Source organism: Macrobrachium nipponense, chromosome 45, assembly GCF_015104395.2.
Source record: "Macrobrachium nipponense isolate FS-2020 chromosome 45, ASM1510439v2, whole genome shotgun sequence".
NCBI classification, from domain to species: Eukaryota; Metazoa; Arthropoda; class Malacostraca; order Decapoda; family Palaemonidae; genus Macrobrachium; species Macrobrachium nipponense.
In genome coordinates this window covers 29,696,628-29,720,032 of record NC_061105.1, presented here as the reverse complement: position 1 = coordinate 29,720,032, position 23,405 = coordinate 29,696,628, and the positions used below count along the sequence as shown (strand labels likewise).

At 44.1% G+C, this 23,405-nt stretch overlaps 1 protein-coding gene across 2 annotated transcripts in view; it reads left to right on the top strand.

Annotated features, from left to right (window-relative positions):
- Nucleotides 1–23,405, top strand: part of LOC135214462 (protein-cysteine N-palmitoyltransferase HHAT-like) — a 134,530-nt gene that overhangs the window by 13,721 nt on the left and 97,404 nt on the right. The window lies entirely within an intron of this gene.

The following is a 23,405-nucleotide window of genomic DNA, read 5'->3' as shown; positions in this document are numbered from 1 at the left end:
TCAGAGCGAGAGGCTTTTCTCGCAAAGCGGCAAAAGCAATTGCTGGAGCAAGAAGGTCCTCAACCATGCGGATATACCAATTGAAGTGGGAAGTTTTCCGTAGATGGTGTAAGGCGAAGAAGCTGTCCTCCTCCGATACCTCTGTGACCGAAATTGCTGATTTTTTGTTTTTACGAGAAGAATCTCATCTGGCAGTGTCAACCATTAAAGGTTATAGGAGCATGTTATCAGCTGTGTTCAGGAATAGGGGCCTGAACATAGAGAATGACAAAGATCTGCATGATTTAATTAGATCATTTGAAACTACAAAATTAAGAACTTCTCTCACCCCTAGTTGGAATCTGGATGTGGTTCTCAAATATCTTATGTCGGAGAGATTCGAACCTCCCGATAAAGCTACTTTCCGGGACTTGACTAGAAAATGTATTTTCTTAATAGCTCTCGCCACTGCGAAAAGAGTGAGTGAGCTGCAAGCGCTTGACTCAAGAGTTGGTTTTAAGAAGGATTCGGCTGTATTGTCCTTTAAACCTTTATTTCTAGCTAAAAATGAAAACCCCTCGAGACCTTGGCCTAGGACTTTCGAAGTAAAAGGCCTTTCTCAATTAGTTGGGAATGAAATGGAAAGAACTTTATGCCCTTGTGAGAACTTTGAAGTTTTACCTGCAGAAGAAGAAGCAGTTGCAGGGTTGCAATCAAAGTTTATGGTGTGCGGTTAAAGACCCTAGAAGAGCTATGTCAAAAAATGCCTTAGCATTTTTTGTTAGAAATATTATAACTGAAGCCCACATGAGCTGTGATAGTGAGGCATATAAGACCTTAAGGGTAAAAGCACACGAAGTACGTGCAGTCGCTACATCATTGTCGTTTAACAAGAACATGTCAATGAAGAACATCTTAGCGGCCACGTATTGGAGATGTAGCTCAGTGTTCGCCTCACATTACTTGAAAGATGTGAGAGTGACATATGAGAAATGCTTCTCTCTAGGGCCTTATGTATCAGCGGATACAGTGCTGGGGAAAGGAGAGAAGACTGATCCTTAATATTAATTTTTGTCCTTATATTTTTTATATTGTGATTTTAAAATTACTGGTGTTGAGTTTTTAGGTTGTTTGAAAGGTGTTTGGGGATAACGCCTTTCAATCATATTTAGTAATCCACGGTTAGGATCGGGTGATCGGGATCAGTATTTTACTCCTTTATATGCCAAGAGGCATAGGTATACGTATTGTCATGTAAGTGAATAAGACTCCAGTGACAATTGCCATTAGGTTCTGTTGAGTAAGTGGATAAGACCCCATTGACAGTCCTTTCAAGAGTTCTCAGTCATAGGGCACACCCTCGCTGAAGCTTTTGAGGCGAAGCAGATTTCTCAGCACAAGCTATGAAATCTTCCGCCTAAACAGGTAGGAACTAGGGTATTGTTAATTAACTTGTATTACCTACAACATATGTTGTTTACCTATTAGGTCAGTAATTAGCTGTCTCTTGCCCTCCGCCAAAGGTGCCAATCAGCTAAGTATATATCTGGCAGGGAAGTTGAATGTATGAAAATGATATTGTTATTGTACAATAAAGTTTCATACATACTTACCTGGCAGATATATACTTAGCTATAGACTCCGTCATCCCCGACAGAAATTCAAATTTCGCGGCACACACTACAGGTAGGTCAGGTGATCCCGCTGCCTGCCGCTGGGTGGCAGGAATAGGAACTATTACCGTTTTAAACCAGATTTTTCTCTTCCACCTGTCTCCTGAGGGGAGGTTGGGTGGGCCATACAATCGTATATATCTGCCAGGTAAGTATGTATGAAACTTTATTGTACAATAACAATATCATTTATCATGTTCCAAACTTTCGTGATTCAGTTATACATAGGTACTGTATACAACTCTGACTGTCTTCTGTTTAATGGATTTTTTACCATTGTTGTTGGTACAGATCACTCATTCTTGTAAGTGAGAAAACTAAGAACAAGTGAACTTAAAATCCAACTTAAACCATGTTTATTATTAGGCACAGGATATTGGTACGGTAGCCGTATCCCTGATTGCGATAGATATTGGTATGGCAGTGAATTGCGCATGCGTCGATTTCAGACTTTCTGCCGTACAAATAACATAGTGTAGTGGGGGTATGTCAGATTCTGTCATGGTGCCATATTGCACTATTGACTTGCTGTAGGTACGGCAGTTTACTAATCATGCAGCAGTTGCCGTATACTGTTGTTGCTAAGAGCTATAGGTTGGGCACTAGAAGATCAGCGGTAAAAAAGGGTTCGCGCATACGCAATTCACTGCCGTACCAATATCTATCGCAATCAGGAATACGGCTGCCGTACCAATATCCAGTTCGTTATTGTTATTAACAATCACATTAAGGTAGGCTACCAAGGACAAAGGTTCAATAGGCTATGGGGGAAACACACCTTGGATCCATCGTACTCGGGTGGATCAGCCTTATTCACTCTATATTTAATTGGTGAAACAGGAATACAATTACATCTTTAAGCATACCATTCAAAAGATTGAAGTTTCGTCAACATAATGTGGTATGTGAAAGTGCCATATGAACTAAAAATAAGCATGTGAGGTCTTAGTAAAATATGTTTTCAAGGCAGTTTTTAAATCCAGTATGGCATCATCCGCCTCTGGTCCCTTTTGTAATCGGCATAGATCTCATGTCCTTCCCAGTACTCAATTGAACAATATTAGCGTATGTATTTAATGTTTATTGATCTTAATCAAGATTACAGTTGTAATCAGCACAATAAAACAACACTTTGTTGCCTATATATTAGTGAAAGTATGAAACTTCTTATTCCCGGGGTCATGGTTTAAACTGAAATTCCTTTTTACCATGTAATCAGTGGTTTTATCCTTACTGCCATCACAACTAAAACTCCACAGTGCTTATTTGATTGTAGTTATAAACATTTTGGTCTTAATTCACTCCAAATTGCACTTGAACTATGTTGAGAAAGTGTTGACAGCGAAGTCGGTTCCTGGTTCCTAAATGCTCGCTCCACAAACACAGTTGCGAGCACACTACACTGTTTGTGAGGTGCAAAGCTTTACGTATTCCCTTAATTATTTACGGTAATTCTTACCGTCTGCTCTGCCAGCAAGTTATCAAATTTAAGTACTTTCACTAAAAGGAGGGAAGTCCAAGGTTTCGTTTGAATTTGGCAGCTGGAGTGATTAGGTTTATGTGGGGGGGGATTTTGCCAGATTGTTCTTTTAGCTTGTGATCCCACCACAACTCCTGCAAAGACGAAATCTGCTCAGACAACCACACATGCCAAGGTTCCAACAAGGACTATGTACTCTGGCTCTGACAGGATTCAAACTGTTGTCCGACTCCTCAGAGCAAAGGGTTTTTCGAGAGCGGCTACAGAGGCGATCTCGAAATGGAGAAGAAAGTTGTCCTCCAATATCTACCTGTACAAGTGGAACATTTTCTGAGCTTGGTGCTGAAGAAATCAAGTCTCTTCTTCTTGAACATATGTGACAGCGATCGCCAATTTTCTTCTGTTCCCAAGGACATCTAGAGGATTGTCTTCTACAGTCAGAGAATATAGGGCTATGCTAAGCTCTGTATTTAGGCACAGAGGATTGGATTTGTCTTTGATTCAAGACTTATCGGACTCAAGTCTTTTGATACCTGCAAAGGTAAGGATGCTCGGCAGGTATTATGGAAGTTAGACGTACTAGTCCTGAAATAACTGTCTTCTTCCTTGTGAACCTCTAGCTTCTGCTTAACTCAGGAATTTAACTAGAAAGACACTCTAACTGATTGCTTTAGCCTTGGCCAGAAGAGTGATTGAAATTCAAGCCCTAGATAAAATGGTTGTTTTATACATTCAACTTCCCTGCCAGATATATACTTAGCTTTAGACTCCGTCGTCTCCGACAGAATTTCAAATTTCGCGGCACACGCTACCGGTAGGTCAGGTGATCTACCGCCCTGCCCTGGGTGGCAGGACTAGGAACCATTCCCGTTTTCTAATCAGAATTCTTCTGTCGCCCGGGCCATCAACATTGTTGTTGGTTCCTCTCGATTGGTTTTTCTTTTTTCACCCGGCCAAATTGATCTTTCTAGACCGACTTTTGGTGACGTATCTGGATTGTTGGATTGGCATACGCTTTTGTGGACTGTTTTGTGGACTTGATTTTGGATTTTTCTTTAAAAATGTCTGACTCTGGAATGGTTGTGAGACGTTGTGTGAATGTAGGCTGTAAGGTGAGGTTGCCGAAAGCTTCGGTAGACCCTCACACGGTATGCAAGGGTTGCAGGGAGTATGAATGTTCTTTTACTAATACTTGCAAGGAATGTGAGAATTTGAGTGAGAATGAATGGAAGAATCTAACTAATTATTTAAAAAAGTTAGAGAGAGAAAGAGTGAGGAAGGCTTCTTATAGAAGTTTAAGTAGTTCGAGATCTGAAACTAATTCCTAGCTTGGGATCTTCTTCCCCAAGGGTAAGTATTGCTACTTCTCCTTCCATTGCAGCCCCTTCTCTCCTATTGCAGAACCTGTAGATTCAGCGAAAGAACTTGCGGATCTAAAAGCAGCCTTCAAGTTGATGGAAAACAAAACAAAATGGCTGCCATACAAGGTAAGGCTAGTGATTATTCAGTGGACAGTGATATGAGTGTCCCCAGTGTAGTGGAGGGGGCATCTGGTCGGCTCAGCAACGCTCCTAGGTCTAGACCTCTTCCAAGCTCACATGCCCAGAGGAGAAGGAATGTCGAAAACCGAAAGGAGGTTGTGGAGAATCCCCACCGATCAGGTGTCCCTTCGGCGGTTTCTGTGACACCCCCGACTGCCAAGATCGCTATTGTAAAAGCGTCTGCGTTGAGTGTTTTTCGTCGTCGGATCTTCATCTCCGAGACGTGATTGGAGGGATTCAGATCGATCTCGACCACTCAAGAGGAGTTGGAAGGCTCCAACTATTGATTCGAGCCCAGAAAACTTCCCTGAGGAGTCTCCTTCGGGAGTGAAGAAGGCAAGAAGAGCCATTCTTTCGACCAGAAGGAGGCAGGTGGTGGAGGCTATGGACTCCTCCCCTCCTCCTTCCCCTCCTCCCAAAGAGGATAAAGAGGAGGTTACGAAGAGATTCATGATGGCGATGCAAGAGCAGATTTCGTCTTTTGTAGGAGTTCTGTCAAGGAGCCTCCTAGAAGGAAAGACTCTTCCCTTCCGATCAAAAGATCCTCCAGACGTATGGAAGGTAGCTGCCGCCAAGGATCGATGCCTCTACTCGAGGTGAGGTTTCCTGTACGAACCTGGATGAACCTATCAGACGTCTGGCACCGGCCAGGAGTGAGGAGTCACCCAGGAGGCAGGAGCCAAGAGCCAGGAGTGAGGAGTCAACCAGGAGGCAAGAGCCAAGAGCCAGGAGTGTGGAGTCATCCAGGCAGGAGGCAGGAGCCAGGAGGCAAGAGGCAGGAGCAGGAGGCAGGAGTCAGTAAGTCAGGAGTCAGGAGTCAGGAGTAGGAGTCAGGAGCAGGAGTCAGGAGGACTCAGGAGTCAGGAGTCAGGGAGTCAGAGTCAGGAGTCGGAGTCAGGAGTCAGGAGTCAGGAGTCAGGAGTCAGGAGTCAGGAGTCAGGAGTCAGGAGTCGGAGACTCGTTCCTGGAATTTATGACTCTTCTCCAAATAGGAGCTCCTCTCCTTCAGATCGTAGGAGGTCTTGGAAGGACTCTCCCTCCAAACGTGAGCTTTCTCCTTCGTCTGATCAAGGTTTAGACGAGTTGTCTGATGACGAACCTCCTGCTAATGAGGGACTCTCGAGTTATAAGGTTTTAGCTTCATTATTGCTACAAGAGTTTGGAGATTCTCTTAGTCCGGCGGCTCCTCCTTCTCCTCGTTCTCTCTTTTCGAGCTCGGCTACGGCAAAATCTTCGGCCTTTCTGAAAATGAAGCCTGCAATTTCGATGAAGAAGGCACTCCACTCTTTAGATTCTTGGATGGACAAGAAGAAAGAGTTAGGAAAGACGGTATTCTGCATGCCTCCTTCCAAACTACATGGAAAGAGAGGTATTTGGTATGGGACAGGAGAGACTATGGGTCTTTCTCTGCCTGCCTCTGCAGATGCGGACTTTTTCCAATTTAGTGGAGGCCTCTAGACGTCACTCCTTAGGATCGGTCAGAGCGACGTGGAGCACTTCGGAGTTGAACCACTTTCTAAAGGGACTTTTTGTCACTTTAGAAGTGTTCAACTTTCTGGATTGGTCACTCGGAGTTCTGGCTAACAAATCTAAAGATCCGGAGTTTCTTAAAAACCCAGAGATTCTCCATAGCGTCCTGTCTTGCATGGACAAGGCAGTACAGGACGGTTTCGGGAGAGGTGGCTTCCCACTTTTTGAATCGCTGGTCTCCTGAAAAAGAGATCAGTATATGGATCCCTATTATCAAAAGGGGTTTCTCCGAGCCAGAGGACTGCTTTATTGTTTTCGCCCTCTATCGGATCATCTGTTTCCTTCTCAGTTAGTGAAGGATATATCTCGCTCGCTAACTGAGAAGGCGACACAAGACCTACTAACACAAACGTCCAAGAAAGGACGCCCCTGTAGTGTCGGCGATTAAGAAGGACTCTCGTCCTCCTCAGCAGCCTTTCGTGGAGGTACAGCGGCTCGTCCCCCTGCCAGAAAGAAGAGCTCTGACAAGAGAGGAAGGTCTTCCTTAGGCCTTTCAAGAAAACCAAATGACTTGTTGCTCCTTCCAAGCACCAGTGGGCGCCAGACTCCTGAACTTTGCAGGAGTATGGGCAAAAAGGGGAGCCGACCCTTGGTCAGTGTCGGTCCTAAAGAAGGGATATGTGATCCCCTTCGAGAACAGCCCTCCCCTAACATCTACGCCTCGGAACTGTCAGCAAGGTACAGAGACCCTGTTTTAGAGCAAGACTCTCCTTCAAATGGTGGAACAAATGTGGGAAAAGAAGGCCATCGAACTTGTGCAGGATCCACACTGGGACCCCCGGGATTTTACAATCGCCTTTTTCTAGTACCAAAGGCATCGGGGGTGGAGACCAGTTCTGGACGTAAGCGCTCTGAATCGCTTTGTTCAGAAAAAGAAGTTTCGCATGGAAACGTCCGCTTCAGTAATGTCGGCTCTTCGTCCAGGAGATTGGATGGTCTCTCTGGACTTGCAAGATGCATATTTCCACGTTCCCATTCACCATTTGTCAAAGAAATATCTTCGTTTTGTAATAGGAGACAAGATTTTTCAATTCAGGGCTCTGTGCTTCGGTCTGTCTACAGCTCCGCAAGTATTCACCAACCTGATGGCGAATGTGGCAAGATGGCTTCACCTAGAGGGAATAAACATCTCCCTCTACTTGGACGACTGGCTGATCAGGGCCAAGTCGGAGATTCAGTGCTTGGAGGACTTATCAGTAACAGGAACTGATAGAATCGCTGGGATTACTCGTCAACCTCGAGAAGTCGCAGCTGATCCCCAGCCAGAGCTTGGTCTATCTGGGGATTCAGATGGATTCTCTGGGTTTTCGAGTATTTCCTTCGCGAGAAAGAATCACTCGAGGTTTGTCGAAAATCTCGAGCTTCTTAGAGAGAAAGAACAGTTCAGCGAGGGATTATCTGAGCCTTTTAGGGACCCTGTCCTCACTAGAAAAGTTCTTCTCTCTGGGGAGGCTTCACCTTCGCCCTCTTCAGTTTTTCCTGAAAGGGGTGTGGAGTTGGAAGACGGGACAACTCTCGGACATCTTCCCGCTTCCACAAGAGGTAAAAGATCATTTGAAGTGGTGGATCCTTCCTCTTCAAAAGAACGAAGGCGTATCGCTTGCCCTGCAGAACCCAGACCAAGTGTTATATGCCGACGCTTCGGAGTCGGGATGGGGAGCGACGCTAGGAGCAAGGGAGGTGTCAGCACCTGGACAAAGGAACAGGTGTCCTGGCACATCAATTGCAAGGAACTAGTGGCCATACACCTAGCCTTAAAGTTCTTCGAAGAGATAGTCAGAGGCGGGGGTGATACAGATAAACTCGGACAACACCACGGCTCTGCTTACATACGCAGCAAGGAGGCACGCACTCTTTCTCCCTCTTTCAGTTAACAAGACACCTGTTAACCTGGACAGAAGAAAGAGGCATAACTCTCCTCACAAGATTTGTTCAAGGGATAAAGAATGTGAGAGCGGACAGACTGAGCAGGAGGAATCAGGTCCTTCCCACAGAATGGAACTCTAAAACACGAAGAATTGTGTCGAAGTCTTTGGTCCCTGTGGGGGAGACCTCACATAGACCTGTTTGCGACGTTCCTCTCCAAAAGAATAGAGATCTTTTGCTCTCTAGTGGAAGATCCGAGAGCCTTCGCAATAGACGCGTTTCTCCTGGATTGGTCGGGTGTGGACGCATACGCCTTTTCCCCTGTTTCAAGATCCTGGGGGAAGTGCTCAGGAAGTTCGTAGCTTCGAAGAACACGAAGTTGACACTAATAGCCCCATTTTGGCCAGCCCAGGAATGGTTCACGGAGGTACTGGAGTGGATAGTGGACTTCCCCAGATCTCTTCCAAACAGACCAGATCTACTCAGACAACCCCACTTCGAGAGGTTTCATCACAACCTCCCAGGTCTCGCTCTGACTGTCTTTCGACTATCGAAAGACTTGTCAGAGCGAGGGGCTTTTCTCGCAAGGCTGCGGGCTCTATCGCTAGAGCCCGCAGAGCTTCGACGAGAAGAGTATACCAATCGAAGTGGGAAGTCTTTAGGAGGTGGTGTAAGAGTCAGAAGCTGTCCTCCTCCAGTACCTCTATAGTGAATATTGCCGATTTCCTCCTCTTTCTGAGAGAGGAATCACACCTATCTGTCTCAACAATAAAGGGATACAGAAGCATGCTGTCTTCAGTATTTAGGAATCGAGGGCTAGATATTGCAAGCAACAAAGATCTACACGATCTAATTAGATCCTTTGAAACTTCAAAGGCAGCAACTCCTAGAACACCTAGTTGGAATCTAGACGTGGTCCTGAAATTCCTTTCATCGGATAAATTCGAGCCTTTACATCTGGCTTCCTTCCGCGACGTCACTAGGAAATGCTTATTCCTGTTGTCTCTCGCTACAGCCAAGAGGACGAGCGAATTGCACGCTCTAGATTCCACAGTGGGGTTCAAAGGAGATGCTGCCATCTGTTCTTTCCAGACAATGTTTCTGGCGAAGAACGAAAACCCGTCAAAACCTTGGCCCAGAAGCTTTGAGGTAAAAGGCCTATCTAACCTCGTAGGCAGAGAGATAGAGAGGTCTCTCTGTCCAGTGAGAGCTCTTAAATATTATTTAGAGAGGAAGAGACAGATGGGAGCTTGTCAACAAGGTCTTTGGTGTGCGGAAGAACCCCAAAAGACTCGTGTCCAAGACGCCTTGGCTTTCTTTGTGAGAAGCGTAATTACGGACGCTTTCACAAAGAACTGCTCGGAGGAATCCTTCGGTCTTCTAAAGGTCAAGACCCATGAGGTGAGAGCAGTAGCAACGTCCTTGGCGTTCCAAAAGAATATATGTCTAAAAAATATCATTGAGACTACATATTGGAGGTGCAATTCAGTGTTTGCATCTCATTATCTGAAGGATGTGAGAGTGACCAATGAGAAGTGCTTCTCTCCTAGGTCATTTGTATCAGCAGATACAGTGCTGGGTCTTGGAGCAAAGACTGATCCTTAAATATTGTGTTTTTATCGTACATAAACCCTCTTGTCAGATATGTGCTTGGTTTTCTATTAGCAAGCTCACTGATGTCGCACGGGAGCATAGTGTCATTGCTGGTAGGGGATCAAGGGTATGTATGGCTAGTAGGGGAGTACAAAATTTTTTTTTGTATTTTTGTAAATGAAAGTGTAATTATGTTTCCAGTTTTTGGTTGTTTGTAAGGAGTTCGGGGATAACTCCTTGCAATCTTAGAACTAACATGGATGTTAGGATCAGGTGATTGGGATCGGTGTTGTGCTCCTTGAACAAGGTGTATTGTCATGTAGTGAATAGCAAAAAACAAGCCCAATGGACAAAGGCCTTTAGCTCTGCCGAGTAAGTGGATAGACCCCATTGGCAACCCACAAGAACTCTTAGCCATAGATCAATATCTCGCTGAGGCTCTTGAGGCTAAGCAGACTCCAAGGCAGTAGCCGCGAAGTCTTCAGCCTAATAAGGTAGGAACCAAGGTTTATTAATACCTACAACATATGTTGTTTACCTGTCTATTTCAGTAGTTAGCTGTCTCTTACCCACCACCAATGGGTGCTAATCAGCTAAGTATATATCTGGCAGGGAAGTTGAATGTATAAAAATGATATTGTCATGTTACAATAAAGTTTTATACATACTTACCTGACAGATATATAAGATTAATGGCCCACCCAGCCTCCCCGCAGGAGACAGGTGGAAGAGAAGAATTCTGATTAGAAAACGGGAATGGTTCCTAGTCCTGCCACCCAGGGCAGGGCGGTAGATCACCTGACCTACCGGTAGCGTGTGCCGCGAAATTTGAAATTCTGTCGGAGACGACGGAGTCTATAGCTAAGTATATATCTGTCAGGTAAGTATGTATAAAACTTTATTGTAACATGACAATATCATGTTTCTCTAATGGAGATGCTTTAGTCTCATATATTTTTAGGCTTCCTCACTAAGAACAAAAATCCTACGAAACCTTGGACTGAAAACATTAGAGCTTGTGGTACTCTGTTAAGGGCCCCACATGTCCTCTCTCTAAGAATGCCCTTTTGTTCTTTCTTAGAGACCTTATTTGGGATGCCCATTCTCAGTTAGCAGTGGAGGCTCTACCTGTTTTGAAGGTAAAGGCTCATGAGATTAGCTTCCATTCTCCAGTCCACATACTGGAAATGTAAGTCAGTCTTTGTGAATCATTATCTTAAAGTAGAAACGATTTTTAATGATTGCAGTACCTTGGGTTTGTTCACAGTGGCTTGCATGGTAATGGGAGAAGAAGCATAAGAAGCATTCCTTCCTACCTTACTCTTCGCCTTGAAAACTGGTGTAGAGTCTTTGGGGAGTCTGGGGGTACTTGGTACTGGACACCCTCCAGAATCGTTCGTAGGGTGGTGGTTTTTAATATTTGGTGTAGGGAGTTTGTTGGTATTCTGGCTCTTTGTTGTTGTTCATGGCACTGCGCCCAGGACAGGGGCAATGTCTGTACTTTACTAGTGTTTGGTGAATTCCTCGCTGTAAGGCCCCCACTATGTAGTAGGTGACCCTGGTTTAACCACACCTTTACTAAGTTGAGAGTACCTGTGCCAAGGGCAGTTATGTCTCCTATGGCAAGATTTTCCTATTTGCATGTTTTTATCAATTATAATCTTAATAGTTGTTCATCTATGCATCCCACCTCCTAACAACGTGGGAATCAGCTTTGTAGTTACTTGGTAAGTTAATTAAACAAAAATATTTTTATAATAAAATAATGTTTTGTTTATACTTACCAAGTAATTACAGAATGGGAGCCCACCCTCCTCCCCTCTCATGGATGGACAGGCATAAATAAAATCTATCTTCTTTGCCGAGTTGTTTACCTATTCCCCTGTTAGTGGGTGAGATACTGACCTGCACCAAAACAAAAGAATCACTGCCGCGATTTTCAAATTTTAGCTACCGATACTAAGAAATACTTAGTTATGTAATTACTTGATAAGTATAAATAAAACATTATTTTATTATATTGATATGTTTCGATTAATGGGTTAGCAATATGAATTCATCTGCTTGGTATCAGAGTACTGTAGTTCTCCGTATGACTACTAGTTTGTTTCTCGCTAGTTTGTTGTATAATGAGAATTATGTTATATGCCTAAACTTTAGGAGTGGACATTTTGTTCAGTGTTGACAATCTATGCTTTTCTGACCCAGTCAGTTGTTTATTTGGCGATGAGGATCAGCTATCTCTTGCTAAAAGTTTAGAAGTTTTTCCTACAAATAAAAGGGTAGCAATTTTCTATGACTATTGAGAACTATATGAGTTGGCCTGTAGACCTCAAGAACCTTTACACTGTCCTCAGATGTCTCAGAGGTAGATTGAGGGGCCATTCTGAATAACATTTGATGTCAGGAAGTGGAAGTGTAAGCATCCTGCAGCTCTAGCAAATAAACTACCTTGTCCTTTGGATAACATTCAGCAACATCATTCGTTTTCTCGGTTTGTCCTAGAGCAAGGCTCCAATCAGTTAGTCTCCTCTTCCTCAAGTTTGCCATAAGTTGCGGAACCTTTAGGGAGACCCAAACACCCATCCATTCATGGCTGCCCCAAACAAGGTTAATGCTCTCCATGCCAGGATCCTCAGGCATGGGAGTTCATACCTTCCTTCTAGAATGGTCGAATCCAAATATTTAGTCTTTTCCTATGTTGGCTGATTTTGAAGAAATACTCAAGTTGTAAACTTTGCAGATCACAAAGATGATTTTGTTGTCTCATCCATGGCCCCAAAGGGAATGGTTCTCCTAAATTTCTTTCCTGGTGGTAGACATTCTTCGTCGTCTTCCGTTCAGGAAGGATCTTTTCAGACAATCTTATTCTAGAAGATTCCTTCACCTCCACATACTTAATTTCACCGCATAGAGAATGTCAGTTCCCTGTTACTAACTAAGGGGATTTCTAGAATGGCCAAGGAAGCAATCCTTAATTCTAGAAGGCCCTCCACTGTTAGACTTGCTTCAATAACAGTGGTTTTTTTTTTCTTCTTGGTGCTTGTCCTGAGTGATATTCAGCACCCCACTAGGTATCTTGATTTAAGCTCTACCAGTATCTCAGATAGCAGAGCAGTTTTCTGTCACAACAATCAAGGGTCTCGCTGTATATTGCTTTTAGTTTTACATCATGCTGACTAGAATTTTGCTCACAACTTAAAGTTTGAAAAGTTTTGCTATCTTTCGTTCTGGGAATTTCTTCTTCCAGTCAGGATTTACAAAGAAATTTATACGTAAACCTGGAGATGTTAACATAACCTCAGTTAAGCCCTTTGATAGGGTATCTCTTGAGAACTTTGAAGACTTTTCTTTTAGCTCTTGTTGCGGCAAAGTGTTTAGTGACCTTCAAGCCCTTTTTTAATTGGGGCATTGTTCTAGTGGCAACCCCTCTCTTTCCTTTTTTCACCTTGAGAGATGTATATAGAGGAGTAAGCTCTTCCCATTTTTGGTTTGTCTAAAATTTAATTGCTTTGGTAGGCAATGAAGAAGTGGCTATCTTAATGTCCAGATTAGACCTACTAAGAGGTGATATTAGAGAGCCTCAAACCCTATCATGTTCTTTGGCTGTGTTCTTGTGGCAACCTCTCAATTGTCCTTCATTGCTAAAAGATAAGACTTAGAATTGAAAGCCCTTCCAAGAATTGTGCTAGTGCCTGATTTATCTGCTTAGGTAGTAATTAGAATTTTGGCTGTCTTTTGTCCAGTTAGAACTCTTAAGGGTTTATCTGGACAGACATAAACCTGTAATAGGAAGGTTAAGAATTTGTGTAGTAAAAGGCCCCAAATACAGACAGTCCCCTGTTGAAAGGCCCCAAATACAGATAGTCCCCTGTTGAAAGGCCCCAAATACAGACAGTCCCCTGTTAAAAGTCCTCAAATACAGACAGTCCCCTGTTAAAAGGCCCCAAATACAGACAGTCCCCTGTTAAAAGGCCCCAAATACAGACAGTCCCCTGTTAAAAGGCCCCAAATACAGACAGTCCCCTGTTAAAAGGCCCCAAATACAGACAGTCCCCGTTGAAAAGGCCCAAATACAGACAGTCCCCTGTTAAAAGGCCCCAAATACAGACAGTCCCCTGTTAAAAGGCCCCAAATACAGGCATTCTGCAGTTATCAGTGATCCAGTCAGTTTTATAGCGCTTGTCTAGCCCTTAAACGCCTATTGGACGTATTTTACGTTGATATAAATTGTCTTTTGGGTGCCGACCGGACGTAATTTACCAGCCGAAAACTTTTGAATCACGCTCCTTGGGGGATGCTGGGAGTTAACGGATGAAGGTGTTGTTTTGTTTACAATCGTTACGCAGGCGCGCAAGCGTGAATTTCTTTCTTATCGCACTAAAAAGTATTAGTGACATCTCTGAAATTATTTCGTCACTTTGACATAATTTTTGCACCATTTTAAATTACCCGTTACATGGAGTATTACATATGAAAATGTGCACATTTTCATGTAGAATACAACAAAAAAATGTTCATGATTGTAGCTTTTATCAGTTTTGAAATATTTTCTTATAAATAACGATGTGCCAAAATTTCAACCTTCGGTCAACTTTGACTCGACCGAAATGGTCGAAAAACACAATTGTAAGCTAAAACTCTTACATTCTAGTAATAGTCAATCATTTACCTTCATTTTGCAACAAATTGGAAGTCTCTAGCAAAATATTTAGATTTATGGTGAATTAAAAAAAAAAACCTTTTTCCCTACGTCGGCACGGTAACTGCCGAAAAAATCAGAAATTCTTTCATCCATTGTTGTAATGTTTGCACCGTTTTATATTAGCCGTTACAAAGTTTTATATATGAAAATGTGCGCAATTTCATGTAGAATACAACAACAAACAACCCATGGTTGTAGCTTTTATCCGTTTTGAAATATTTTCATATACATAACGATGTGCCAAAATTTCAACCTTTGGTCAACTTTGACTCTACCGAAATGGTCGAAAAACGCAATTGTAAGCTAAAACTCTTATATTTTAGTAATAATCAATCATTTACCTTCATTTTACAACAAATTGGAAGTCTCTAGCACAATATTTCGATTTATGGTGAATTTATGAAAAAAAACTTTTTCCTTATGTCCGCGCGGTAACTTCGAAAAAATCATACGTGCGATTGTGGTAATGTTTGCACCATTTTAAATTAGCCGTTACATAAAGTTTTATATATGGAAATGTGCAAAATTTCATGCACAATACAATTAAAAACAACCCATGGTTGTAGCTTTTATCAGTTTTGAAATATTTTCATATAAATAACGATAAGTGCAAAAATTTCAACCTTCAGTCAACTTTGACTCTACCGAAATGCTCGAAAAACGCAATTGTAAGCTAAAACTCTTATATTCTAGTAATATTCAATCATTTACCTTCATTTTGCAACAAGTTGGAAGTTTCTAGCACAATATTTCGATTTATGGTGAATTTATGAAAAAAATAACATTTTCCTTACGTCCGCGCGGTAACTCTTCCGAAAAAATCATACGTGCGATTGTCGTAATGTTTGCACCATTTTAAACTAGCCGTTACATAAAGTTTTATATATGAAAATGTGTAATTTCGATAGGGGAAATACAAACTAAAAATAATTGAAGGTTGTAGCTTCTCTCATTTTCGAAATATTTGCATATAAATTACGATAAATAGAAAAAAAACCACGTTCGGTCAAATTTGACTCTACCGAAATGGTCGAAAAACACAATTGTAAGCTGAAACTCTTACAGTCTAGTAATATTCAGTCATTTATCTTCATTTTGAAACAAATTCGAAGTCTCTAGCACAATATTTAGATTTATGGTGAATTTTAAAAAAAAAACTTTCCTTCCCTCCGCGGGTGGATTCTCCGCCGCAAATCTCCGAAATGCGTACGTCGCATTCTCGGAATATTTGCTCCGTGTCATATTAGGCATTTCATAGAGTTTTATATATGAAAATGTGCTCAATTTCATGTAGAATACAACAAAAAATATTAGAAGGTTGTAGCTTTTCTCATTTTTGAAATATTTGCATATAAATAAAATATATAAAAAAATTCGACATTTGGTCAACTTTAACTCGTCCGAAATGGTCGAAAACTGCACTTGTAAGCTAAAACTCTTACAGTATAGTAATATTCAATCATTTATCTTAATTTTAAAACAAATTGGAAGTCTCTAGAACAATATTTAGATTTATGGTGAATTTTTGAAAACATTTTTTTACATCCGCGCATTACGAATTCATGCATCATTTTGTGATAATATTTTCTGTGTTGCTTTGATCGTTTTACAATGTGTTATATACCAAAATGATTGCAATTTAGTGTACAATGCAACGAAAAAAAATTAACTTGTTAGCTTTAACCGTTTTGCTCACAGCGCGATTTGATACAATTATATATGAAATTTTGTTTTCGCGCTATCATATATCGCATTATTTTTATATGATAATGATATTTATTTTCATTTCTGATGGTTGCACACTAAACTTCAGGCAATGACAAAAAAAGGAGCCAAAAATGAACTCTTAATCTTGAAAACTAAGTGCACTGTGATTTTTTGAAAAAAATATTTTTTCCGCTTTGGCGCTCACTCCGAGACCCCCTAGGCATACGGGAGACGATTTTTATTATACCCCTTAGGCGTTAAAGGGCTAGCACTGAAAATCTGCGATTTTCGGCACCATAATGTGCCGGTCCCCTTATGGGGGTAGTGCCATCAGTGCACCTCACGTGGTTTCCTGTAGGCACTACTTAAGGGTCTTTGCTGCATCCCTTCGGTCCCTAGCTGCAACTTCTTTCATTCCTTTAACTGTACCTCTGTTCATATTCTCTTTCTTCCACATAATTTTCCACCCTCTCCTAACAACTGTTTCAAATTTTCCTACTGTCAATTTCAGTTTCAGTGCTGAATGACCTCATAGGTCCCAGCGCTTGGCCTTTGGCCTAAAACCCATATTCTTTCTTCTGTCTACTATAATGCGCTGATTTCCAGTTATTGGCACCAATAATAAAGTTATGACGCCAATACTTACCTAACAGAGGTGTCATTAACCGGTTATCGGCACCATAACCGGCGACTGCCTGTACTGCTTATGTCCAGGATGGCTAAAGGCTATGCACACAGAGTTGGTTCCTCTTGTATGTACCTTAAAAATCTTTATTTCCTTGAAAACTACCTCCTAGGTAAGGTTATCTTGCAGCTTGAGGAGTTATAAGCATTTTTGCCTCATTTTTGTAAATTTTCAACTTTAGAATGTGTTAAGCCCCATAGTCCTATCATCTCAGCAGGGAGACCTTTCTTTCTTTTTTTTTTTTTTTTTCTGAACTATGATAGTAACTTTAACTTCCATCTTGTCATTAGTTGTTATGAAGTCCTCTATTGAATGTTGGGAGCATGAAGTTATACTTGGTTTATAGGAGCACACCTTCATATATAAAGTAAAAATACTATCTTTAGTTTTGGACTGTCAGTCATGGGCTTTCAACTCAGGCACAGGAGTCACCAGTACTCTGTGAGATAGTTTTTTTTTTTTTTTTTTTTTTTTTTTTTTTCCTGTAAGGATCTTCTGTCAAGTTTTGCTATGAGGACGTTACACCCTGTTGTGGTTCCAACATATGGTGACAGTTCTTGCCAGTAAGGATCACACAACAGGGAGGAGCATTGAGAAGTTTTTATGTCTCCATTAAAGTACTTTTAGTTCGCTTGGGTGAACTCTTGTTAACCCCACCATCCTCATTCAGTGTGGCAGTCAGCTAATTTTAATTGTTGGTAAGATTCATTTTGTTCATGAAACTTACCTGTCAGATATATATATATAGCTGTATTTTCCGAAGTCGACAGAAATTAAAAAACTTACGACACACGTAGTGGGAGTCAGGTGGTTAGTACCCAATCCCGCCGCTGGGAGGCGGGTATCAGGAACCATTCCCATTTTCTATTCATATTTTTTCTGTCGCCGGTGTTGTAAACAACTGTTTTCAGCACCTCCGTCTTGGATTTAGGAAACTTGGCTACTATAAGTACCCCTATTGATTTTTTTTGGTATCTTGACTTTGGATCGGTGGCTAGGCACACGTTATTTGTGGAATTGATTGATTTTGGCTTGATTTCTCTTTGAATAAGATGTCTGGGTCTAGTTCGGCTAGCGCCAGGCTTTGCACCAAGAGTGAATGTAGAGGTAGGCTACTGAAAGCATCAGTAGACCCTCATACTTTGTGTAAAAGTTGCAGGGAGCATGATTGTATGTATGAAAGTCGCTGCAAGGAATGTGCGTGTCTTTCAGATTCTGGATGGAGGGCGTATGAGACCTATCTTCGTAAGCTTGAGCGTGATAGGTTAAGGAGGTCTTCCTCCAGGAGCGTTTCAGGTAAACGTCAGGAAGTTAATGTTTCTCCTACTAACCCTCCTTTAATCACTACTCCTAACCCTGTAGTGTTGCCTTCGGGCCCTGAAACAGTGTCTGTGGAGGGTAATACCCTTACTTTAATCTTAGAGTCGATTCGTAATTTAGAATCTAAAGTGCTCGCCTTAGAAGGCAAAAGTGAAGGTGCAAAGTGCAGTGACAATGCCCCTTCTTTTGTGGAGGGTGCGTCAGATCGGCCCCATTTCGCCTCTAGGCCTAGACCGCTGCCGGACTCCCAGGTTTCAGGGAGAGGGCATGTCGAAAGCCGCAGGAGGGTTACGGGGAACCCCCACCGACCTGACGTGCCTTCGGCAGTTTCTGTTGACGCTACCCAGACTGCCAAGGAGCGTGCGCGTGCACGTCTCCTCAAAGAGTGTTTCTCTTCTTCAGAGGCTTCCTTCCCGCTCAAGGGGTGGAGCTCTCAGTCCGTTTCACGCCCACTGAAAAGGAGCGTTGGTAATCTGGACGCTTCACGTCCAGTATTTGCTCTCGAGCGGCGAACTTCACCTGACAGTGTCTTCGCAGCCTTCCCGCCACAGAAGAAACGTAAAGAGTCATCTGATGATGACTTTTTCGAGCGACCCAGTCGCTCCCGAGCGCGTACTTCGGCAGTTCCTGGGAGAAGGAAGAAGGCGTCCCTCGTCCCTCGCCTTCTCACAGGATCAGCCCTTCTCCTGACAGGGAGTCTTCTCCTACTGTGAAGATCCTGCGCTCTTTGCAGCAACAACTTGCTGATGCTCTTTCTAAGAGAGGGACGCAACCACGTATTTGGAGGAAGGATGACAGGCTTCCAGTGAAGAGGTCTAGACAGTCTCCCTCTCCTTCTCCGCGCTCGTCTCTCTCTCTCCCCTTTCATCACCTTCTAGAGTTTGTGCGCTCCCCAGCGGCTCTCTAGAGGACGCGAAGAGGATGTTTCGCGCTCTTCGCGTGAAGCGGTATTACCCGCTCGTAAGCTTGCTGCAGTGCGAGAGCGTGATGTTTGTGTGGACGCTTCGGTGCAAGTGCAGCATGATCTTGACGCTCGGCCGGACCCCAAGCGAGTGCCAGTGACACCCAAGAGTGCTCCAGTGGAAGCCAAACGCGCGCAAGTGAACGTCAAGCGCGCTTTAGTGGACGTCATACGCGCGCCAGTGGACGCCAAGCGTGCGCCAGCAGACGCCAGGCGCGCACAAGTGGACGCCAATCCCGCGCCAGTAGAAGCCAGGTATGCGCCAGTGGACGCCAGGTGTGCGCCAGCGGACGCTCAGGTGGACGCGGATGTAGAAGCTCGTCGTCACCCACCTGTTTTTGAGGATTCTCTGCAAGTTTCTTTGGGACTTCAAGAGTCAACCAGTGTTCCAGTTAAAGAGTCAGCTTTGCCTTCTACTTCTCAGCAACGCTCCTCTTGGAAACTTAGACCTGAAAGTCTAGGTTCAGCCTTGCTTCCTCCTACTTCACCTGTGACGGAAGTAGAGGTTAGTGACGCTTCAGTAGAAGTTGATGATGAGCAACCGATGGCTCCGGTCTCTTCTGACTACCAAGTCTTGACCCGCCTTCTTCAGTCGGAGTTCGGAGATACTTTTCATCCTGAAGCTCCTCGCTCTCCCCCCTCTCAACTTTCATCTTCCAAGATTAATAAAGTCTCGGGGTTTGTAAGGATGAAGAAGTCCCTTTCGACTAAGAGGGCTCTTTGTAAGGTCCATGACTGGATGGAGAGAAGGAAGACTCAAGGAAAGACCTCATTTGCTCTTCCACCTTCAAGACTTAGTGGGAAAGCAGGCATATGGTACGAGACGGGAGAAGACGTAGGCATTAGACTTCCCTCGTCAGCTCAAGGAGACTTCGCAAGCATTGTGGATGCCTCGAGGAGGTCCCACCTGTCCTCTTCGAAAGTTTCCTGGTCAACTACGGAAATGGACTACCACCTTAAAGGCCTCTTTCGAACGTTAGAGGTCTTTAACTTTCTAGAATGGTGTCTGGGAGTTCTAGATGCCAAGTCTAGGAGTTCTGATTCGATTAGCCTGGGGGAGCTGTCCAGCGTAATGTCGTGTATGGACAAGGACGTCAGAGATGGTTCGGAGGAGCTAACAGCTCATTTTTGCACAGGACTCTTAAAGAAGAGATCCCTGTTTTGCAATTTCACGGCTAAATCCGTCTCTCCTTCACAAAAGGCAGATTTGCTCTTTGCTCCTTTTTCGGATCATCTCTTCCCCCAGGCTATGGTTAAGGACATTGCTACCAGTCTCCAAGAGAAGGCCACGCAAGATCTCCTCGCACAATCTTCTAGGAGACCTGCAGTCCCTTCTTCTTCGGGAGTTTCGATTCTCAAGAAATCTAAGCCCTTTCGAGGTGGATCTTCCTCGAGACCAGCCCCTCGAGGAAGAGGCACTTCCAGAGGCAGAGCCCCTGCGCTTTCTAAGAACAAGAAGTGAGACAGAAGTCCTTCAGTCACCGGTAGGAGCCAGGCTTCAGCTGTTTGCGCAAGCCTGGGAAGAGAGAGGTGCGAACAAATGGTCATTGGACATCATAAAGAAAGGTTACCGGATCCCGTTCCTGAAATCACCCCCACTGTCTACGACACCCAGGGATATGTCACCTTCTTAACGGGGGGAAAAGCAACAAGTGCTTTACGATCTGCTAGATCAGATGATCGTAAAACATGCAGTAGAACAGGTCTCTGACCTGGCCTCCCCCGGATTTTACAACAGACTGTTCCTGGTGCCAAAGCAGTCGGGAGAATGGCGACCGGTACTCGATGTCAGCAGCCTAAACCTCTTTGTCATCAAGAAAAGTTCAAGATGGAGACACCTCAGTCAGTGATGGGAGCCTTAAGACCTAGGGATTAGATGGCTTCGCTAGATCTCCAGGACGCGTATTTTCACGTCCCCATCCACCCCCAGTCAAGGAAGTACCTGCGGTTTGTCCTGAAGGGGAAGGTTTTTCAATTCAGGGCTCTCTGCTTCGGACTCAGCACTGCTCCGATGGTATTCACCCTACTGATGAAGAACATTGCGAGGTGGCTTCATCTTTCCAAAGTCAGGATATCTCTCTACCTGGACGACTGGCTCATACGAGCCTCCTCGAAAGACCGGTGTCTGGAGGACCTTCACACGACATTGTCTTTAACGAAGTCCCTGGGCCTTCTAGTAAACCTCGAAAAGTCACATCTGACCCCTTCTCAGTCCTTAGCCTATCTGGGGATTCAGATGGACTCGGTGGCTTTTCGGGCTTTTCCGTCCCAGGGGCGACAACTAGATTGCCTAAGCAAAGTGTCAGCCTTTCTGGGGAAAGAATCATGCTCGGTGAGGGAATGGATGAGTCTGCTGGGGACCATTTCCTCACTGGAGAAGTTTGTTTCCTTAGGGAGGTTGCACCTCAGACCTCTTCAATTCTTCCTGGCAAACAATTGGAAGCACCAGAACGACTTGCAATCAATCCTGGTGTTATCAGAAGAGGTGAAGGAACACCTAAGATGGTGGACAGATCCTTTGAAGCTCGCTGAGGGTCTTTCCCTCAAGCTTCAGAGCCCCGACCTAGTGTTGTTCTCCGACGCGTCTTCCGCGGGGTGGGGAGCAACACTAGGGGGGAAGGAAGTGTCAGGCACCTGGAGAGGGGAACAGGTGTCCTGGCACACAAACCTCAAGGAGCTGGCAGCAGTTCATCTTGCGCTCCAGTTCTTTCAGGGCACACAACGTCTCTATCCTGACGAGATTCGTATCAGGGGTAGAAAACGTCCGTGCAGATCTCCTCAGTCGGCAAGGTCAACTGCTGCCGACGAAATGGACCCTACATCAGGAAGTATGCCAGAGGTTGTGGAAGTTGTGGGGATGTCCTCTCGTGGACATCTTCGTAACTTCCAGGACAACGAGACTTCCGCTGTACTGCTCACCAGTTCTAGACCCAGGAGCAGTGGCAGTAGACGCTCTTCTATGGGACTGGACGGGGCTAGACCTATAAGCCTTTCCCCCGTTCAAGATCCTGGGGGAGGTAATGAGGAAATTCGCAGCATCAGAGGGAGCGAGGATGACTCTCATCGCCCTTTCTGGCCAGCGACTGACTGGTTCACAGAGGTCATGTCTTTCCTAGTAGACTTTCCGAGGACTCTGCCTCCAAGGATAGATCTACTCAAACAGCCCCACTTCGAGAGGTATCACAAAAACCTCCCCGCTCTGAGTCTGACTGCGTTCAGACTATCCAGAAGTTGGCCAGAGCGAGGGGTTTTTCAAGACCTGTGGCTAGAGCGATCGCCATGGCAAGGAGACCTTCCTCTATTGCAGTATACCAATCCAAGTGGGCTGTTTTTAGGAGTTGGTGCAGAAAGAAAGGCATTTCCTCCACCTCTACCTCTGTGAGCCAGATTGCAGACTTCCTCCTCTACTTGAGGAAGGAAGTTCACTTAGCGGTGCCTACGATAAAGGGCTACAGGAGTGTGCTTTCTGTAGTCTTTAGGCATAGAGGGCTGGATTTGGCCAATAACAGAGACCTTCATGATCTCCTGAAATCTTTCGAGACTTCGAAGGTACCTCAACCAAGAGTTCCATCTTGGAACTTAGACATTGTTCTTAAGTTCCTGATGTCCAGCCAATTTGAACCGCTCAACTCAGCTTCGCTTAGAAACCTGACAAGGAAAACACTTTCTAACTTCTCTGGCGACGGCGAAGAGAGTTAGTGAGATCCAGGCTATAAGCAAGCATGTTGGGTGTAAGAACTACGATGCAGTTTGTTCTTTGAGCCCTACGTTCTTGGCAAAGAACGAAAACCCTTCCAACCCTTGGCCCAAGACATTTGAAATCAAGGGTTTGGCAGATATCGTGGGTCGAGAGCCAGAGAGAGTCCTGTGCCCTGTCAGGGCTCTCAAATTCTATTTAGACAAAACGAAGGACTGTAGAGAACCTTCTGGTAACTTGTGGTGCTCTGTCAAGAAGCCTGATCTTCCCATGTCGAAGAACGCGCTTTCTTTCTTCTTGAGGGACACCATTAAGGAAGCTCATTCCCCATGCAGTGATAGTGACATGAAGCTTTTAAAAGTGAATGCCCACGAGGTGAGGGCTATCTCGACCTCGATAGCCTTTCACAAAAATATGGCACTCAGTAACATTTTGAGTGCCACCTATTGGCGGAGCAACTCCGTGTTCGCTTCACACTACCTGCGGGAGGTGAAAGCAACATACGAACATTGCTCTTCGCTTGGACCATACTTTGCTGCAGACACTGTTTTGGGGGCAGGAGGTAGCACTCATCCTATCCTTTAGTGGTTAGATGAGCTTTTTAATTTTGTGTGTTTTTTGGTTGTGGGGTCGACCGCCTGAGGCGGAGCTCCCTTCCTTTAGTCTAG